The sequence below is a fragment of the Chrysemys picta genome, chromosome 21 (assembly GCF_011386835.1).
Source record: "Chrysemys picta bellii isolate R12L10 chromosome 21, ASM1138683v2, whole genome shotgun sequence".
NCBI lineage: Eukaryota > Metazoa > Chordata > Testudines > Emydidae > Chrysemys > Chrysemys picta.
Window position 1 is genome coordinate 5,674,261 of NC_088811.1, and position 19,687 is coordinate 5,693,947.

A 19,687-nucleotide genomic window follows, 5' to 3' on the forward strand; every position below is an offset into this window, starting at 1 on the left:
AAACTCCTGCCTCAGCGGGTCCCTTACGCAGCATGAAGAGCCTGGATCGGACACTCTCAGGTCTCCCTCTGTTTGCACAAACCACCCCTGTCTTTATCCTGACGCCATTGGGCCAGATCCTGAAGTGATGAGCATGTGCACTTCCCCCAAAGTCAATGGGAGCTGCACATGCTCGGCGCCCCTGGGGCTCAGCCCATTGAATTCAAGGGGATTATTGCATTGAGATCAAGGGAAGGAGGACTGGGGCCTATTTATGTTTGCCTGCTGCTGTTAAAGATGAGTAGATAATCCATGTAGTAATCTTGTTCAGCCAATAGGCATGGAGATGGGGGGCATCACCCCAATGCCATGGGTAAAAAATACAACTTTTTTGGCCATAAATCAAGACTATGGTACAGTTGATCAGAACCAGAAAATGATAAAGTGGGAGGGGAAAGACGCTTGCAGCTGTTCTCACATCTCCTCTCCCAGCTAAGGTTGCTTCAGATAAAAGAAGGGCTCACGAGCAGAGGAATTTGGAAGAAATTAGGTTATACAAATGCCAGGGTTTTCCATAGCTCCTATAAGTTGCATTGTTTATTGTGGATTTTCTTTTCTTCCCTTTCTCTTTTTGCTCCACGGGACTGCACAAGTGACAATGTTTTAAATGGAAAGATTTGCAGCAAGCCATCAATCACTGTGCATGCAGGATATATCTTCTGGCTTAGTCTTGCTCAGGCGTCTATAAATCAGCATAGCTGGAATATTTGTGGTTGTCTGTAGGAGATTTATGCAGGTGGGAGATTAGAACCAGTCTGTCATTTTTGTGGGGGAAGCGCGAGATGGAAGGAGCGGGGAATGCTAGCTCGCAGGAAGGATTTATGATAACGTCAGCAGATATTTAGGGGTTTCATAGAGGGACAATTAGGAAAAAGTGTGTGTGGTATGCCTCCTTAATTTGGAATCAGGAGGTGGTTGTTTAGATGCGTCCTTTTCAATTAGTCTAGTCAGAGAGAGAAGTTACATGGACATTCATCTTCTTAGGTCTGCCTGGGTTTGGTTTGTTTTTAAATTCAAAGCTTTTTGTTTATGGCTTATGCTTCCTTTTATTTATTTATTTTCATCTAGGCCCTAGTTGCAAATTAGCTTTATAAGTAACTATATCAGGTGAAGTAGTCCTTCTAGCCCATGTCTTGCTGGGTAATTATGCGGTGTAAATATATGTCTCGGACAATAAGCATAAATATATAGCTTGTCTAATGGGGGAGAAAGGAAATGTGTCTCCTGTTACTTAGAGCAAATCCAGGCAAATTCTCAACTCGTGTAAATCAGAATAGTTTAATTGACCTCAGTGGAGCTGTACCATTTTACACCAGCTGAGGATCTGGCCTTCCATGCTTTGCTGAATTTCACATGTATAGTCTAAAAGGTCTTTTCCATCTCTGGTGTTCTATGATCTCAGAATAGAATAAGACACAAAATTAAAGAAAGTGGCCTATTTATTTTATGCACCCTTTGCAATTTCTAACCTTAGTTGGTTGCTGGCATCCTAGCGCCTTGTTGCTATAGGCCAGCAGTCGCCCACCAAGAGCGCTGAGAATTGAGTAGCTGTGAGTGTCGGTTAGGTCTCTGCCTGTTAACCTTCCCTTTGCAGTCTCAGGCAAAGGCCAGGACTGAGCTGTGTGAAGGTCACTGGTGCAGCTTCCCTCTTACCTCATATTTAATGAGATCAGCCCTGTTCCTAATTGCTTCCTAGTATAGGCAAGTTTTAGTAGGTAGCTGGGGAGCTTGCAAAGCTCTGGCAGCCTGTAAAATACATTTTGGAAACCTAAAAAAAAAAAAATGCTGCAAAATATATGGTGCCCAAAAGGTATCCAGCCTTCTCTCTCTCTTTCTCTCAGAGTAAAAAATGCCTTTCTGCCTAAGTTGTTTGCACCTACCAGTTCCTCACTTCCCCCTTCCCTTTGTAGTTCAGACTGGGCCGTAATATGATATTGGCTGATCAGCTGCAGCCAGGCAGCCTGCCTTCAAAGTTGGGCCTATGGAGCCATGTGTGACTCCAGTAGACATGTCTGCATCATCTGTTTCTGTGGCCTGACTGCCAGCTTCTTTCCTTCCAGCACAAACAGGGTCTCAGGGAGGGGCAAACTCTCCCACAAGTCTCCCAAGATCTACACACTGACCAGTGACACCAGAATCCAACCAGATGAAAAACTATCCTCTCAGTCCATTGAGCCAAAATGTTGGTCTTGAATATTTTCCTAATTGGGGAGGGATGCTTTCCCAGTAGTTTTTAAGAGCAAGAATATCTCCACGGTAGGAAATGTTAACTCCTTTATCACAGTACCATTTTCCATGCTCTGTCATAAACTATCAGGGCATTTTATTAAACATAAGTAAAAAATACTTTCCAGTGATATCAAGAGCCTAATTTGAAGAGACATTGACACTATTAGTTAGGTCAGATTTTGATGTCTTTTTTTCCTTTATTCCCCTTTGCTGAGTCCCTAGAACTGTTTGTAATGTTAGAGACAAACTAAATCCACTAACACTTTCAACAGCAGAAAAGTCAATGAGTAGGGATGGTTGAAATTTTCTGTTTAAACTTTTTCGATAGAAAACTGGATTTTGACAAAATGAAATTTTCATTAAACGTGCCTGTGTTCCATGGAAAATTTTGGGGAGGTTGGTCAAAATATTTTGGCAAAAACAAAGTGTTTCAGACAAAAACTTTGTTTTAGGCCTAAAATGTTGATTTTTGAGTTTTAGACAAAAACTTGAAAATGTCCCTGGAAAATTTCACTTTCATTGAAAATTTTCTACAGGAAAACAATATCAGTGACAGCAGCCTAGTGCTGCCTACAATAACAAACAAATGTGTGCATGCCAAACAAAAGAAAGCAATTGGGGGGGGGGGGGGGGCAAATGATCAGTGTTTATGTTCAAATTTCCAAGGCATTAATGTTACAGATCGCTCTGAGCAGCAAAGCCCAGATCTGAACTTCCGCAGCCTGTAGAGGGGTTTGGATCCAGGGTTTTAGCTTATCCCAGTATAAACACCCAGGTATGACATTTGGATCAAAATGCAAACTTTCCCCAACTGAGCATGGGTGTTTGGATCTGAGACTTCAGTTCAGGGCTTAATCTCCAATTACCCTGAAACATGGTAGATTTAGTTGTCAGAGCTTCATGCAAACCACCTCTTTGGTTGTAATCCACACAGAGTTTTTCCATCCCTGAGTCCTGAGTTCAAATTAACCCTAAACATTCACAGTGGAGCTTGGCTAAAAGCAAATAAGTTTTAAAGCATGAGTCCATGCAAAATGGTAAAAAGGCACAGGTGAGTGCGACAGGATAACAAACTGTAGGCTGAGTTACAGATCCCCAGCTTGGGTAAGTTTCCAGCGCTAGCAGATTTCATAATGAAAGTTTGACACCGCTCCATTTGTTAACAGTCAGTAATAACTAAGCCATTAGCATTTTTATAGCATTTACATTATCTAATTATCAGTCCCCATATGCCTGCAGGGTAGGTCTGTATTATTATTCCCTGAGGCACTAGTGGAGGTCCTGATTCTGTAATTGACTCCATGTGTGCACATCCATGTGCCTGCATGAAATCAAATGGAGGATCTGGCCTAAGTGACTTGCCTCAGGTCACACAACAGTGCAGAGCATTCTTAAGAGTTTGTCTACCCTGAGGCCTTGTCTACACTGGAAACGCTATAGCAGCCTAGTGCTGTCTGTGACAGGGTTAGGTCACTTACCTATGGCCTTGGCTACACTCAGGACTTCCCAGCGCTGCCACCTCTCCGAGGGGAATAGCTTGCAGCGCTGCGAGCGAGCGTGCAGCGCTGCAGGCTCTGATTACACTGGCGCTTTACAGTGCTGTACTCGCTGCGCTCGGGGAGGGGGGGGGCGTTTTCACACCCCGGAGCGCAGCAAGTTGCAGCGCTGTACAGCACCAGAGTAGCCAAGGCCTGAGTCACTCGGGCGTGGATTTTTTACATCCTGTGCAACATAGCTGGGTCGACTTAAACTTTGCATGTAGACCTGGCCTCAAGAAAATTAATCCGAATTAACCGAAGGTCTGAATTTAAAGTATATCAATTAAACCGCATTAAAACTCCTGTGGTGGATGCTCTTATTAGAATGAAAGAGTGGCCTGCTGAATTCAATTTTGTTGGAAGTGAATTGAATTAAATTGAATGAAGACCACTTGAATTCTGAACAAGAATATTGAAACAGGGGTTTAATGCAGTTTAACTAATGCACTTTATAAATTAATTTGGATTAGTTTTCCTAAGAGTCCCCATGAAGACAAACACTAAATCCCAGGCCGCTGCTCAGACCACTAGACCACACTTCACTGAACTGGTAGCACAATTGTGCAATTCTTGGAATAATCTTTGCAAAACTATTTCGAGTCCAGAAACTGCTAATTTTGTGGAAAACCATTACTGTGTCTTCATAGTAGCAGCCTCCACTACTGCTCACACTACTCCACCACCTCAAATTCAAGCAGTGTTCCCAACTTTTATTGCTCGGTCCATGATAATTGGTGCGTTACTTAAAACCCCAGCTCCTGGAGTCATGATTATGTGAGAATCTCACCTTTTATTTTAAAAAAGTAAGTTTCTAGACCTTGTGGTTACCAACAAAAATGTGAAAATGTGACCAAGATGTAGCCTGAAGGCTGAGAAGCCAGAAGGCAAATGAAAGGACCAACATTTTATTTTTAATCTCATGATTTTTAAACCGTTCTCATGGGGAGGTTTGAGGCTTGACTTGAGAATTTTGATACTTGGGGTTAGTGCTACTGTACTGTACTGTACTGTACTGTGACCTGCGTTCTCTTACCAGCTCTGCTATTGCGTGACCTTGGACATGTCACTCCCTCCTTGGGCCTCAATTTTTCCCATCTGTAAAATGGGGATAATACGAGTGAACTCCTTTGTGAAGCATTCTGAAACCTATAAGAGTTAGTTATTATTATTACAAGCCTCCAGTCCTTCCCTTTCACTAGATCAGTGGCAAATACTGCATTTTAAAAATTGTGTTCTTTGCACACTTTCTGGACTTATTTACCCCTTTGGCAAAGGGTAAAGAAGTGCTTTGTGGTAATAGAAAGGTTTTCACCTGGTAATTCCTCCCCTCTTCCCCCCCAAAAAATCCCAGATTGAATCAACTGAACTGTGTTTGCAAATACCTCATGAAAATTAAAACAAAGGCAAACCTGTTAAATTAAGTTATTAAGACAAACAGCTGATGTAAATAATGACACCTTTATTAGATTTTGTGTTGCCTTTTTTTTTTTAATTATTAACTTTTTCCCTGGCTGGAGCCTAATCTTCCTCATTCTCAACAGTAAAGCTTAAGTGATTAACCAAACTGATATCTCTTCATAAACCTGAAATACATTGCAAACGGAAAACCAGTGAAATGTATTAACTCCTGACCCTTTACAAGGGTCCCATCAATTGCATAGCAACGTGTGCTGACACGGACAGCTGAGGAAAGGGGTAGCCTGCCTGATTAATTGGCTTAGCTCACGCTGGTAGATGTGGCACTCATCAATAAAAAGGTATATTGGACGAACTCCAGAAGTGCAGATCTGTAACAGGATAGGCCAGTCTCCATGCACATTTTCCTGTCATATCAAATAAAATAACAACATGTTACGATGTGAATAGCTAAAATTACCCCCCTTCAATCCACACAGTTTAGTGTAATATGTTATTATTAGGGTAGTGCCTAGAGACCCTAGCCAGGATCAGAGGCTCATTGTGCTAGGAGCTGTACAAACATATAGTAAGAGAGAGCTCCTGCTCCAAAGTACTTACAGTCTAAGGCCCTGATCCTGCAAACACATATGTACATACTTAACTTTGACTTCAGTGAGACTACTCACATGCTTAAAGTGAAGCATGTGTGTCAGGCTTAGTCTACACTTGAACGTTATCTTGGCAGGGCTACCTCAGTCAGGGGTGTGGAAAAACACACCCTTGATCAGTGTAGCTATGCCAACCTAATCCTCAGTGTAGATGCAGCTATGTCAACAGAAGAATGTGTCCATTGAGGTAGCTCTCATTCAGGGAGGTAGTGTTCCTTCACTGAGAGAAAAACCCCTTCTGTTGGTGTAGGCTGCGTCTACACAATGGGACTTTCTGGCATAGTTATGTCTAGGCTGGTCTAGCCCTGGTCTACACAAGAAAATTAAGTTGGCTTCACGACGTCGCTCAGGGGTGTGAAGGTAAGCCAACCTAACCTGCAGTGTAGACAGCGCTAGTTCAACGAAAAAATTATTCCTACCACCTCTCAGGGAGGTGGATTACCTATGCCGATGGAAGAGGTTCTCCCATCGGTATAGGTGGTGTCTACACTGAAGCTCTACAGTAGAACACCTGTGATGCTGAGGCATTTCAAGTGTCGACAAGCCCCTATGCGGAAAGGTTACATTGGCATAGCTACTGAGAAGTCCACACCCCTGAGCGAGGGAACTATGCTGATCTAACCCCTGGCGTTGGCAGTTCTTCCATCGAACTAGCTACTGCCTTTAGGGGAGGTGGGTTAATGACAGTGATGGGAGAACCCCTCCTGTCCCTGTAGTGCGAGTCTACACTGAAGCACTCCAGCTGTGCCACGGTAACGTTTTAAGTGTAGACGTAGCCTCAGTGTCTGCCAAATTGGGGCCTATATAGACAAGACAGACACAGGCTGGGAGAAAGACGGTATCATTATCCCCTTTTTGAAAATGGGGAAACTGGAGCATTGAAAGGTTGAGTGACTTGCTCAAGGACAAGCAGCAAAGCCAGCATTTGATGGTAAGTCTCCTGAGACCCAGTCAGTGTCTAAACAACAAGCCTGTCTTCTTCCTCTTTATTTTATTTTATTAAATGCTTTTCTGTATTGCCCAGCACTGCAGTATCTACTCGCTGAATAAGTAAATTAGCCCTGTATGGCAGTATCCAAAGGAGACTTCCTAGAGGATTCTGCTCCAAGCTGTTTTTTGAAATGATGCTCAAAATGATTTGTCCTTGTCTACTCTTGCAGCCAAATCATGTTTAGCGCCACTTCCACTGCACCCATTCCAAACCACAGTATATTGGTAGTGTAGGCATGGCAAAAATATCTCCATTGTCCTCTTTGTAAGTGGGGATAATCATACTTATCACGCCCTCCCAGGGGTGCTGACTGGTTTAATCAGAGTGTGGAAAGCACCTTGTGATCCGGAGATGGAAATGGGCCAGGATGGGCAGAGTACAGTGTTAAGTAACCTCAGTCTTCTTTTTGTGGGTTAGCACAAGCCATCAGAGTCCCTGGAATGATGACCCAAGGAGGAGCTCAGTGACAACAGAACATGTGTTTATCACTGTAAGAGGAGGACAGAAGCAGCTCCCCTCCTGCTTCTGCTGCTGCTGACTTCCCTCCCTCCACCCTCCTCCCAGGGTCACTTGCTAAGTCAGGGCTCCTTCCCCCCTGGAAGGAGCTACACCCTTTAGGGACTGTCTGTGGATGGGCCACACACAGACCCAGCCAGCACCGTATCTCTGTTACAATAGTAGATCCCAAAGGAGGGAGAGGGGGAGCCCCCCGACACCGCACTCAAACATTGTCTCCTCCCAGTAGCTCATCCATGGCTAGTGGTTTTGCTTTGGCTCCGCGCAGGAATAATAACAGAACTTCCTCTGGCTCCTTGGGGACCCTGCAGGTGATGTGCTCACGTCCCTCCTCCACTCGATGCTAATAGCCACTGTTGCTTATTTTGCCAGATACATCTCCCCCTTCCCCCCAAAAAGAAGAGCCAAAGAAATGTAGTGCCCAGGAAAGTTAGCAGTTCATTTACACTTTAAACATTACAAGACAATAAACCTTAATTGTCTCATCACATTTGAAAGTGTTATGTCAGTGGGTTGTTTTTTTTAAGGCAGTATTTCTGTTCCAGGAAATAATCGATCCCAGAAAAAGCCACTATCTTGGAAAGTGAAAAAGGTAAGATGAGCCATCCCATATGATAAGCAGTCCCTGGGGCGGACCTATTCCTGTTCTGTGCTGGTGGACATGAGATCACCATCAGCCCTGGTTCTGATATAAGGAAATACTGCAGAGGGGTCAAACGAAGAGTGATTCCCTAACCCCAAAACCTCAATAGGTGGGCTCTCATTGCCAGAGGAAAGGGGATGGTTTGGATCTAGGCCACATTTTCTGCAAGCTCCCAGAGTTCAGGATGGTTCAGCTCAGTGTTATTAGTACTATTGTTTATTCATATTAGAGGAGGGCCTAGGAACTCTGACCAAGTATCCCCACACTGTGCTAGGTGCTGTACAAATGAGTAACAAGTGAGACAGTTCCTGCTCCAGAGAGCTTGTAATTTCAGTCCATCTCTGGCTGATACCTGGGAAAATGGAGGTTACAGAATAAAGGCAGATAGAAAGGTCTGGGGCCAGGAGCGGATTTACCATGAAACAAACCGTGCAGTGGCACGGGGCCCACAATGATGGGGCCCCCCAAAATGCAAGACAAATATCTGACAGCCTGCCTCCGAGTCCTAGCCTCCAAATATTGTGTATCTGAGCCTCTTGGTCATCTTTATCTCGTGCCTCCTTTCTCTTTCACATGTGCCCATCGCTTTGGTATCTGGGCACCAGCAAAATGACATAAAACTTCAATCTTTTAGCAGGACTATGTTCTTCTACCACTGTTTTCTATCTAGGTACTTATGTTACCCTCATCACCAAAATACCTGCTCATCTTACCCAGGCAACACCCCTGGGAGGTAGCAAATACTATCCCCATTGTACAAATAGCAGCACAGGGTAGATAGATTAAGTAATTTCCCATTATCCCCTGGTGAAATCAAGATTTGAGCTCAGATTACTTGAGTCTGCATCTAGTGCCTGACTCACAAAACCATCCTTATGCCCTGGACTAGCCCTGTTATTTAGGGGTGTTATATATAATTTTGTGATTGCTTTGTGCCTAGAACTGTTCCCAATGTCTGGGTACCTTCTTTTTGCCCAGCATGCCTTTCTGAGCCTGACCTTTTAAATCTGGCGGAGCTAAGCTGCTGTAGCCCTAACGTGACCCTTTTAAAGTTGGCTGCGGCTGCTCCTCTGCCATATCTTGTAATTCCTGTTTTGATTTCCCTGTCTTATTCTAGAGGAGAAGGCACATTCCCACAATGCTGCTGTGAATGCTGGGATTTGTCCTGCAAACTGTTTATCTCAAGCACTGGACTAGCTTGCATTGTTTATCTTGTGATGTTTATAGAGAGATGGCTTGGAAATTGGGCTAGAACGCTCATGCGAGCAGGTTTTCAGTGGGATTTTGGTTGTTTCTTGCTCCAGACTGGACCAGGGTGCCTTTCTGGTGGTATTTTGCTACTTTTGCTTGCACTCCTGCTGTACTTAAGCTGGCACTGTAAATCGGAACATGTCCTTTGCTGTGGAGCTAAATGGTGTAACAGCAAAACTTTCTCCTAGTGAGTGTGAAAGGAAATCACAATACATCCAGCCCTTCCTTATCTCCCCCATTTCACTCTTCATGCCTTCTTCACCTTTGGGGAATGTGATAATGCTGCCAAACAGACTTTAGCTGGATTGTTTACAAGGCATTTATTTTAAATTAGTGATGCTCAGGTGCGTGTAATCATAGCTGATTCCATGCTCAGACACAGCCATCCATTCACTGCAAGTTGAAATGCAAGCCATCAGTCATCCATAATAGAACTTCATATATATTCCCATCTAAAGGGTATTTGTGGGTGGGTATATATATATATATATATATATATATATAGACAGTGTGTAGCCATATAAATGGCACACACACTCACACATATATCTAAGATGGGGAGATGTGTGTGTGTGTATAGATGAAGTTATGTATTATGAAAGTTTTGTTCTCAGATGATTTTTATTTTTCCACAAATAGTGAGTGAAGAGCTATTTTAACATTGAAAAACATGTAGAATTTTGAATTTTAGTCTGGTTTTGATACAGAGCTCAAAAAGGGGCCTTCATTCAGAAAATAACCCAATGTCATGACTCTGCTGTGAAAACAGAACCACCTTCTGGATTTGCAATGCAAAAAGCATGAATGCTATGTTATTTCACATGTCCTTGTGAATTTTATGCACACATCTACTATATAGTTAGGCTTCTCTCTATAGTCCCATCCAAGAAGATGCCTTTCAAAGAAAACTGGGGTGTAATAGGGAAGACATCCAATCACTATCCACAGTGACAAAGCGTAAAATCACTTCAGATGTGTTTCAGGATCTTAAATATAGTTAACAATCCAATAGGAAAGCAGCATCTTGCCATTATGATGATGATGATGATGATGATATTGTTTGTTATTTGTAGTGTAGCTCCTACAGGCTGTAGTCTGGGAGCAGGGCTGTGTTAGGTGCTGTACACACACATAATAAAAACACAGTTCCTGCCCAAAAACATCTTACAGTTTAGTTCCTACAAATTAATTGGCCTGAGCTCAACCCACTGCATTCACATGGGGTTCCAGGTAGATGTAGGGAGATGATGGGCAGATCCATTTGCAAGATCTAGCCATTGGTATCTAATGAGAGAATGAACAAATGGAGCAGGGGAGAAGTATGGATGCAGAGTAGGACTGAAGGAATCCGCTTTGCCATGCAGTTGTCAGAACGGTTCAAAGCTGTTGTAACCCTGTGTTCTCTTGAATGACTTTTAATTTATTACCTTGACTATAATTGCTGCAGGGATGCTAGAGGGCAGCTGTTTGCTGACCTCCTCTTACGATTCCCTTCCTAGATAGGGGGTTGTTTGATTTGTTAATATAAATTAGAGAGGGACATTCACATCTTCGGATCCCAGGAGAGGCAGGTTGGATTCAGGGGACTTGGCTTGGGCCCATCTCTGGTGTGATCTTAAACCAATAACAAAGAAGGGGGGGTAGTAAATGGGTCTGAGTGATTCTGGGAAACAAGAGCAGCTGGTGCGTTTAGAGAGTACGGTGCTCCGATAATAGGGCAAGGCTGGAAAGCAGGACATGTAATTGAGACACTGGAGAGGTAAACGCTCTAATGATGGGAACCGCACGCTCGCGGGAGGTCTCTCCCCCTGAGCACAAGCTGCTTCTCAGCTCCTTCAAAACAAGACATCAAGCAGATGCCAGTTTCCATGGTGACAGTTACACTCCTGTGCTAATGCTGTGACCTCAGTGAATACACCAGGTCTAGTTTAAAAAAAAAAAAAAGGCAGGAGTTGGGTCAGATGCCGGTGTCCACTTGGGAGCTGCAAACTCTGCTCTTGTTTGACGGGAAGGAGCAGCTTTGAGCTCTGCTAGATGGCTGCTCCAGAAGCCTAATAGGAAGTTGTCCCAGTCCCATCTGTGCACCAGCCAGTCTCTGCTCTGGGGGAAGAGAGTAGTTGCCCTCAGAGCCCTCAGAAAGCCCTCCCCACAAAACACTTTCCTGCTGAGTCCTAGGCAACTTTCGAAATAACTCACTTAGGGCTTCATCTGCAGCACCCTGAACTCTATGGGAACCTTTCCAGTGCCTTCAGTAGGCCTTGAATCAGGCCAGGAGAACAGAATTTGGCCCGTTCCATGAAGAGTTAGGTAAAACTGCTATAGCAATAAAGCCCCAAGCCTAGTAGAAGAAAGTTACCCGGTTTTCATAAGAACCCAAATCGTGGCTTAGTTCAATCTGATAGATTCACCAGGTTTTACAAACCTTTCTGATGAGCGTTAGCCATGTTTAAGGGGAATACCTTGCAGGTGGGGCAGATGCTGAGCGAATAGCCATTGTTTCATTGGAAAGCATGAGAAACCACAGAGGTTTTGCTCTGAATTTTCAGGTTTGTTCACAACAGCTGTGGGAAACAACCTCCCTGATAACTGAACCCCGTGCCTTTCGCCTGGATATGTAAAACAGCAAATGCAAACGTCTCATTGCTGGGGAAATGAAAGAGGCTGATGTTCTATATTTCACTAGGTAACGGATGGGGTTCTTTAGTGCAATTTGTACCCAAGCACAGAGAGGCTGTCAAGTGATGGAAAGGAAGGGACAACTGATTCCTCTTAGCCCGGGGGCTTGGAAAAAGAAAGGCATGTGGGCTGAAATTTTCAAAAGTGAGGACTGATTTGGGTGTGTCCAACTTGAGAAACCTTGAGACTGACTGTCAGGAGGTGCTGAACCCATCCATCTCTCACTGATCTCAGCTGGCACTAGCCTGTGGGTATCCAGCACCTCAGAATGTCAGACCAAAGGTATCGCAAGCTCAGGACCTCCCCAAATTAAAGGCATCTATATTCACTGTCTGGGGCTGCTGCCTGGAGTCAGTGCTGCTAGTCTTTATTTATTGTAGCAGTGTTGCTATGATTTTGTCATGAGTCTCATGACAGTTATTGTTTTCCCTTAAAGCTCCAGCTCCTGGAGTCAAGTGGAGATGTGATGCTATCAGCCTTCATCCTTAAAGAAAAAGTAAGTTTCTAGCCCTAGTGGCTGTTGAGAAAGCTTCAAAATATGACCATAGAGCACAATAAAGGCTCAAAAAACAGGAGGCAAATAACAATTATTTTAAATCCAAACTCATGCTTTTTGGTGAGCCTGACTCATGATTTTTGAACATTTGGGGTTGGCAATACTGTTGTGGGGGCTTTATAAAATGTGAGTTCTCATATCATCCTACAGAAGTGCAAATAAGTCAGGACATCTGTGCACCTCCCGGTAAAGCAAGAGCTATATGGGTTGCAAACAAAGTCTGGAACAAACACTGGCAAAACAAAATGAAACTGGCATCACCTTTTTGACCAGGAGGTTTTTCTCAAAATCAGTCTGTAAATGCAGAGGAGGAGGGGCTGAGCAGGGAGAGAGCTCCTAGCAGTCAGAAAGCCTCAGGGCTGGTAGCCACACATGTGCATAAGCTATGAGCGCACATGCCAGCCATACTGCTAGTGACCAGGGGCCTGATCCAAAGCCCACTGAAATCATGGGTGTTAGTTCAGGCCCTGTCTGCTCCTGCAGAGGCTTTCTGGGTGGGACCTAGAAAAGCAATCAGCATCTTCTTCCCTTTCTTCAGTTACTCAGAACTGGAGAGCGGTTGCTTTTGAACAAGTGAAACATATGGTTACCAGCAGGTGAGCGAGCATGTGTTAGCAGGGGATCCAGTCGAAAGGACTGAAGGATGTTTGGCTTGAAGTCTGCTATCTGCCATACCTACCAGTGCGGGACTAGAGCTAGATGCTCTCGCTGCTACCCTAGATGAGAGCATTTCACTCCCTTGCTGCTGAACCATTTTCAGCTCATTAGCTCGGCTTAAAGCCACTTGAGATGGTTCATTTCCCTGACACTCCTAGGTGTTGCTAGATCCATTTGGAATCATTATTAAGCAAGGTGAGGGGAATTCTGCTGTGCTTCTGCATCTGAGTGTCATAGGGTGCCCCCATAGCCACCAGCTAAAAAACTTAGTACAGCAACATTATCATGGCGATCAGTGCCTTAGCAGGCCCTGTCAGCCATCAGTCTCAGTGCTTGGAAAGGAAATAGTTTGTTATCCACCTAGCGAATGGGTAAGCTGAGGCACAGAGAGGTTCAGTGACATACCCAATAGTGAGCCAGGAGCTGGGAATAGAGCTCCCAGGAGCTTAGAGAGAAGGGATGGTCTTGAGGGGAGGGTCCTTGGACTGGGGCTCAGAAGATCTGGGTTCTACTTGCATCTCTGCCACAGGCTTACTGTGTGACCTTGGGCTGGTCCCGTTAATCTCTCCGTGCCTTAGTTCACTGAGTGTAAAAGAGGGGTGATTATGCAAACCCATCTCAAAGGTATGCAGTGAGGTCACTGCACAGTGTTCAGACTCTAAAATGATGAAGGTCACAGTGTGCCTGGATGGCGAGACTCCCATCTCCCTTGCTCTGCCCTCTGGACCTGCTGCCACAAACCCAGCAGGTTCCTTTACGCAGGAAAACCAGGTACAACCTTGTGGCGTGGCCATGTCATGGTGATGAGCAAGGCATCGATGCCCTAGCAGGCCTTGGCTATGGACTCAGTAGGGCAGCCCCACAGCAGAATGTGCTGTTAACACCCCCAGGCTGCTCTCCAGGGGAAGGGAGAGAGAGAGGTGAGAGCAGAGTAGAGGAAACCTCTGAATCACTAAAGCAGCAAGTGCTGGCAGGGAACAACCGCTGCAAAGGAACCAACCTGCCAGAGTGAAAGGGGAAGCCAAGGAAAAGGATTGACAGTGTCTGAGGCCTCCACAGAGAAATTAGACCAGTAATTAATTAAAATGACTCCTCACCTCTCCGTGGTCTTGCCTGGAGAGGGGGAGAGATGCCTAGAATGTACTGACTCACTAGTAGCAAAGCTCCTTCCTACCAGACAGCCCTGCCTTGCTTCCCCCCGAATCCCTGCACATGCTGCAGACACTTTCTCATCCACTCTTTTCACTGGTGAAAGAAAGAGAGGGACCAGCCCTTCCCCCACCCACCTCCCTTACCCCTTTACTCTCAATCAGGGCAGTAGAGTGGTGTGTCCATGAACCCACAAACAGCACTGTGATAATATTATAGTGAAATATTAAATAAAACATTAAATATATAACAAAATATAAGGTTAACATTAATATTTTACTATAATATAAAAGTTGAAATGAAATGAATTGGAATGTTTTTACCTTATCGAAGCAAAACAAGAAAGTTGAAACAGTTTGTTTAGACTCCTCCCCACCTCCACCCCAAATTTTACCAAATGTTGTTCACGTATTCTGTCAAAAATGTTCAGAGCAGCTGTATTCCAGCCCAGCTAATACAAGTCACTTTAATCTCCTGGGTCACCCATGCACTGGCATAAAACTGTTGTGTTTGAGCTTCAGGCAGACATGTCTGTTTATAACTGAATTTGTAAACCTCCTATGCTTTGCGGGTGTTTTGCCTCCCCCAAGCCTAAATTTGTGGATCGATTTATTTAAGCATCTCATGAAAAGTTAGTGTGGAGATGGTGGGATTTTTTTAGTACACTAGCAGTTAGACTGCACCTCAAAATCAAGCCATGTAATCTCTTAGTAGTCCACGTAGAATTTTTATTTTAGGCTGCCTAAGTGTATTCCAGAGGGCCTCAACTCTTAGTGTCCAGCCTAAAAGACCGCGCTTGCTCTTATCTCTACAGCACTGAGTCCTTTGTTGGGATGAATTTTCATTTGTTCTCAGTCAGATAAGCAGTATCCCTGGCACATCCCCTTACTACACCCTCTCTCCCTTGACGCGTGCAGCTTATCAGACTGACATGCATGAGTGCGTCTGGACACTATCCCTGGGTCTCCAGGGTGGTACTGAACTACATTAAAGACCTGCCTACTCTAGATGCAGTGTTGTTATAGCCGTGTTGGTCCCAGAATATTAGAGAGACAGGGTGGACGAGGTAATATCTTTTATTGGACCAACTTCTGGTGGTCTCTCTCTCACCAACAGAAGGTGGTCCAAAAGAAGATATTGCCTCACCCATCTTGTTTGTATACTCTATAGATTATCATCAAGGCCCTCACCCAGAAAAGCACTTAAGCATATGCTTAATGTTAAGCCTGAGAGCATTTTCCCATTCGAAGGCAATGGAACTACTCACATGCTTAAAGTTAAGAATGTGCTTAAGTGCTTCCTCAGATCAGGTCCCAGGTTTGCAACCAGAGTGACTCTACACAGACATTTGTGCCCACACAGAAATAGTTAGGGCATGATTGTCAAACCAGGGGTGCATTCTAACGAGGTTCTTAGGCTGGCCTGGCTGTGTATGTACAACTGGCATAGTTAGGGCTCCTAGCTCCCAGGTCTCTGAGGGGGTGGAAAATCTCAGAGTATTGCACTATGTGAAAAACACAGGCCACACCCCCACTCACTGCTCTCACCTCCTCCCCCCATTGCCCTGGCTGGAGCAGGGGAGGACTGAGAGCTCGCTCAGGGCTATAGGGGCAGGGATGAGAGCTCAGCCCTGGCCAGGGTCAAGCTGTCAGCCTCTGCTGGGACTGCAGCTGCAGAGCTCTCTGCACTGGCTGGAGCTCTGAGCTCCCCCCCTACTCCACCTGTGGCCCTGCCCATGGCCCCACCCCACGGTCTGCAGTGCCAGGACAGGAAGGGAGCCTCCCTTAGCAGCCCCGCTGTGCTGCTGACAGGGAGCTACTGGAGGTAAGTCTGTGCCCCAACCCCATGCCCTAATCCCCCCCAAACCTGGAACCCCTTCCTGTACCCCAAATCCCTCATCCCTGGCCCCACTCCAGAGCCCTGACCCCCTCCCACACTCCCATCCTAGAGCCCTGCCCAAAACTGGAGCCCCTCCTGCACCCCAAACCCCTTATCCCCACCCCAGAGGCTCCACCCCCAGCCCAGAGCCCTGACCTCCTGCACCCCAACTCCTTGCTCCAGCCCAGAGCCCCCTCCCCTACCCTGAACCCCTCATTCCCAGCTCTGCCCCACAGCTCTCACCCCTGCACCCCAACCCTCTGCCCCAGCCCTAAGCCCCTCCCATGCCCCAAACCCCTCATCCCCAGCTCCGTTGGGTCATGGGCATCAACAATATTCTTCAACAGGGTCTCCAGAAAAAAAGTTTGAAAATCACTGGTGTAGATGGGGCATAAATGCACCCCATCTGATCTCATGCTTGGGCCAGACTAACAAAAGGGGCAGCTTGATGCTAAACTCCAGTCAGCTTTTCCCACTCACATCTGATTGCTTATTTGAGGCATTTTACTTTTCACATGGGTCTTGGGTTGCTGAGGCCCAGAAACGACACCATGGCTCACTGCACACATGGCCTATGCAATTAGCACTCCAGGCATATGTTTAGCAAAAGGAACAGTAGGTCACCTGTTCCCTGCCCTGCAGCCTGAACTGCTCAACATTTCTCTAATCGCTGATGTAATTGAGATAGACAGCTAACCAACAACTGTGGAATTCTTACACTGCGTGAGCTCACAGAGGGGACAGACACTCAGCCCCCGAGAGGGGAGTACTTTGCTACAGGATTTTTCAATTTGAAATCAAGGCTGCTATGGGAAAGGTAAAAGAAGGAAGAAAGGCCCCAGACCTTCAAGAGCAGCTATAGGTCATGACCCATGACAATGAGTGGAAAACATGCTTTGGTGATTCCTGCCAGATAACAGTAGCTCAGGGGGCTGGCTCCCCAGAATTTCAGCTTCTTGTAAGAAACAAACCAGGTCAGCAGTGAAAAGGGTGGAGGAACTTTCCAGGAGCCAATCATCTGGCTTTGGTGCTTTGTTTCATTGCTTGTGTTGGGGTACAGGACCTGAGCTGATAAGCACCTTTGCTCTAAGGTGCTCTGCATGCCTGTGGAGAAGGGAAAGAGACAAAGAGGAGACTGTATCGGCTGGAATTACAGGTATGCTCAGCAGTTTGGGTTCACTTCTAGTTTTCATGTTCTTGCCAAGCATTGCAGGGAGTACAGAGTAAATTTTGTGGCAGAGGAGGGAGAAAATAGTATTTTTAGGCATCCTACTCCATAAGTACATCTCTGGGCCTAAAGACTTTGAACCTGACTCTGTTTCCTCCATGCATCTTGTGCAGTTATCTATACCCATGCACAGTGGGTGTAAAACGATACCGTTCTGACCTGGTAGCATTTAGCAACTGCTTTGCTCTGGTGTCAATCAATGGCTGCCCAGCGTGCAGGATAACAGAGACTCAAGCTCTGGGATATTGATATGGGGGCAAATATCTGTCATGCTGACCTCCTGTTGAGAAGGGAGCAGTGACAGAAAGGACTGATGTGAGGAAAACCTGCTGGGGATTTTGAGGGGCAAAAGGGAGTAGGGTTCTACGGGGGGTGGGGGGAAGAGTGGCTGAGAAGGCAGGGACTTGAACCACTGATTCATAATGGAGAGCTGAAAGAGGGAACAATCCCAGCTCCACTTGACTCGCTGGGCCTTGGAGAAGGGAAACTGGTGGTGTTGATGAGGCAGGCGCTGTTACTTTCCTAACAGTGCTGTGCTAGGTGCTAACGGAACGACGTATTATGAACGTAGAGAGCAATTGGCAGAGCTGATGAGTGCTTGTGAAGAATGGGTGCGCTGGCTAAGAGTGCACATGAGGGCTATTGTGATGGGCTGGCAACTAAGCTGAGGTGCAACAGGTAGGGCACTGAACTGGGCCACAGGACTCCTGGGTTCTATTCCTGGTTTTGCCACTGATCTGCTGGGTCACCTTGGGCAAGCCCCTTTCCCTTCCCACTCTTTGTCCATCTTGTCTGTTTAGTTTGTGAACTCTTTGGTGCTCTGTTTGTACAGCACCTAGCACAATGGGCTCCAATCTCGATTGTGAGAATGCTGCCCTAATTTAAATAATCAACAAGGTCGCAAAGGTTGTTCGATATACTTCTCATGAGCCTGGGTCTCTTTTGATTTCATTTTTCATTCTCTGTTTGATGATGCTTCTGTGGCTGGCTTGAAGCATCTGCTCCGTCTCCATTTGGATTCGGTTCTGGTGTGAAGTTTAGCAGCTGTACCTTCCTTTCATGTGTTCTCTCTCACCACCGCCGCATGTGATATTACAGCTTCCTCTATGACAGACAGTTTTGTACAAGGCAGTGTGAGCCAGAAAACACTGCAAAGCCAAACAGGCTGAAAGCTGCATTGTGATGATCTCAGACGAGGGGAGCCTGTAGGACTTGGCACTGGGCTTCTGCACAAAGCTGTGCGAGCTCAGGGGGAAAGGGCAGTTCAGTGTTCAGTTAAATCTGAATAAACCCAAATATCCTGGTCCTGGTGTTTATTTTTCATGGGCTTTTTCCTTCCCTCAGGGCCGTTTATGGGGCTGAAATTACATGGACTACTCTTCTTATGGCATTTCCACCCAGACAGGAACTGAAACGAGATGACCACATTGGAAGATGATGAGAAGACCACATTATTTCAGCCCTGTGAACTGCTCCCTGAGGCATTACAAAAGCCAAGGGAAAAACATAAACACAAATACTAGACATACATGTGTCCTTGAGTCAGATCTGCTCACATTTCCTGCTCCACAGGGAGAGCTGGCCTGTGCGTTTAGGGGAAAGCACGTTGGATGCTATTCTTTCTTGAGCACTATGAAAATTATCAACTAATTCCTAATGGTGAAATTGTTACTGATGAAGATGACAAAAGAGGCAGTCAGATCCCAGCTGTCTGGTCCCAGGCAGAGTCCCATCAAAATAATAATTTGCCTTGAAAAACTGATGCAATCTGAAAAACATTGGGTCAGATTCACTAGTCCTTATTCAGTTCTGACTCTGGACAAAACTCCCATTGACTTCAAAGGGCGGAATAAGGATTGTAGAATCTGGCTCATAGAGGGAATAAACACAAGAACCACACACTTGTCGTTTTTTACCTAGTCACTTTCCTAGCTCTAACCCCACACTAGATGTTAGTGTGGCTAAGTGAAGACTCATTTCAAGCATGAAGGGAAAAAAGATTTATCACAAGGGGAAAATATCTTTTATAACCTGTCAATATGACTCTCAGAATCCAAGCTTGCTTTGGGGAGTTAATAAACAATACCCTTAGCTTTGGGTCTAACTTTGGTATGCTTACAAAGTATACGTGATGCATTTAAAACCAATTGCACAGTGGGAGACATGGGGGGAAGTGTTTCCTCCCATGATTCATCCGCTCCCATCGCAGGGTCAAATGCAATCTGTCCATTTGCTCTGTGGAGACAGGCATTAACCCAGCTGATCTCTAG

The 19,687-nt window shown here is 45.5% G+C and overlaps 1 long non-coding RNA gene across 1 annotated transcript in view; it reads left to right on the forward strand.

The window, feature by feature from the left end:
* The first annotated feature begins 16,322 nt into the window (after positions 1 to 16,322).
* The window catches only part of LOC135976974 (uncharacterized), a 29,977-nt gene continuing 26,612 nt past the window's right edge, over positions 16,323 to 19,687 (forward strand). Inside the window, exon 1 of the long non-coding RNA XR_010594257.1 lies at positions 16,323 to 17,345. This is a non-coding gene — a long non-coding RNA (uncharacterized LOC135976974). The remainder of the gene's footprint in view (positions 17,346 to 19,687) is intronic.